A 1,743-nucleotide genomic window follows, 5' to 3' on the forward strand; every position below is an offset into this window, starting at 1 on the left:
AAGGCATTTTGCCAAGCACTAACATGTTTTCTTAGACTTGTGAAAGCTATGTGCTTCCTTCACCTAGTTCATCATAAATATCAGTGTGGATGAATCAGACAATTATAAGCATGTTAATTTTTATCCATATGTGCTAAGCCTTGGTGATGCATTAGGCCTAGTAGAATTTCAGGCTTCTGTAATTTAGTTTTTCCTGCTGAGCAGTTTAAATGTCACTGCTTTAAATTGTATCTTTGTTCAACAGAATCATTTTTAGGAAAAATGACTGAAACACTGACCAGTGGCACAATTTAATAATTACTTCAAAAAACCCCAAACACAGAGCTGTTAGATGATGCAAGCATGGTTTTGGTAGATTTCAGCACCAGTAAGGTGGCAAGGCTAAGGGAATTGTGCAGTAGGAAGTGGGTAGGAAGTTACCTTTTGACATCTCTTCTGTTAGTGTTGATACAATTTAAGTAAACTTTGCTTTTTCCTACCACATATGGATTTAAGTTTGACTCCTACATGAAACTAGAGGATAAAAAAAAATAAATTGGAAACTTTTCTTTTAAGAAGGCAAAAAGAATTTTGTTTTACTGCTACTTTGTTTGCATATTTGTTATGCTCCACGGTATGGGGTCCTTCAGCCTGCCTGTGGACCAGGATTGGAGCTGTAAACACAGAAAGTGGGAAATGTAACATCAGTCTCTAAATATTTTAGCTTAAGTATAAAGGAAAAAAATACACAAGTCCAGGAAGAAAATTAAACCTCCCTCATCCCCTAGCAAAAATAATGACAGTTTTAATGCTGACCTGTATCTTACTAAGTCAGTTGCTATGAATCAGGTATGAGAATCCCTCAGGTGCTGTAGCAGGAGGTCTTTATCTTTTCTGTAGCTAACATTGTGACTTGCTGAAATTTTTCCCCAAGTTTTTCAGGAGTTTATGACTTTTGCCTGTGTTTTCACCCTCCTTGAAGAATTTTGCACTTCTGTTTTTTGGGAGGGGTAGTTTATAAAGGAAGCCACATATTGTTTAGGAGTTTTGTTACTGTGACCTTTATTTAGGAAAAAAAAAAACCCTGTAAGGAAAGCCCCATGACTTCCTTCTGGATACTTAAAGGCATAAAATCAGATTTAAATTCAGATCAGATTTAAATTTTCAAGTGTTCTATGGAATGCAGTATGTACTTTTTGCTTTCTGAAACTTAAAGGTCCATGTAAGCATTTCTAGGTCCTAGTGCTACAATTCTGATCAAACAGTAAAACTATTACTTAAGGGTTTTATCCTAATGTATCTGGGCTAGATTTCTTGGAGAAGGATTCTTTGAATATCTAAATGAGAAAATAAAGAGTAGATTAGGTGCTTGTTGACTGTAGCTGACTGGAGTCTGCAAAATATTCGTGTGACTGCTGTGAAATCTGACATGTTCAGTGCTTGTCACATCACTTCCTTTTGTCCTGACAGAGCTTTCAGGAATGACACTGGGGAGCTGCTTAGATGTGGAGACTTTCTTGTCTCTACATCCATAGCTGATGGAAAAGTGGATTTTTTTCTAATGCCTGCCAAACACCTTTATAGAAAATATGTTGATATTAAGGTTGATTTTTTGTTTTGGTATGGAGTGATCATGTGATGTAGGAACTAGTTAATGCAGAAATTATGAGAAATTTGTTCAATCCTTTGAATTCTAAACCGCAATGTACAGTGAGGTCCTGCTTCAGTTAGTGTGAATAAAATGTTCTGATTTTTCATTTCATT

The sequence above is a fragment of the Parus major genome, chromosome 3 (assembly GCF_001522545.3).
Source record: "Parus major isolate Abel chromosome 3, Parus_major1.1, whole genome shotgun sequence".
NCBI classification, from domain to species: domain Eukaryota; kingdom Metazoa; phylum Chordata; class Aves; order Passeriformes; family Paridae; genus Parus; species Parus major.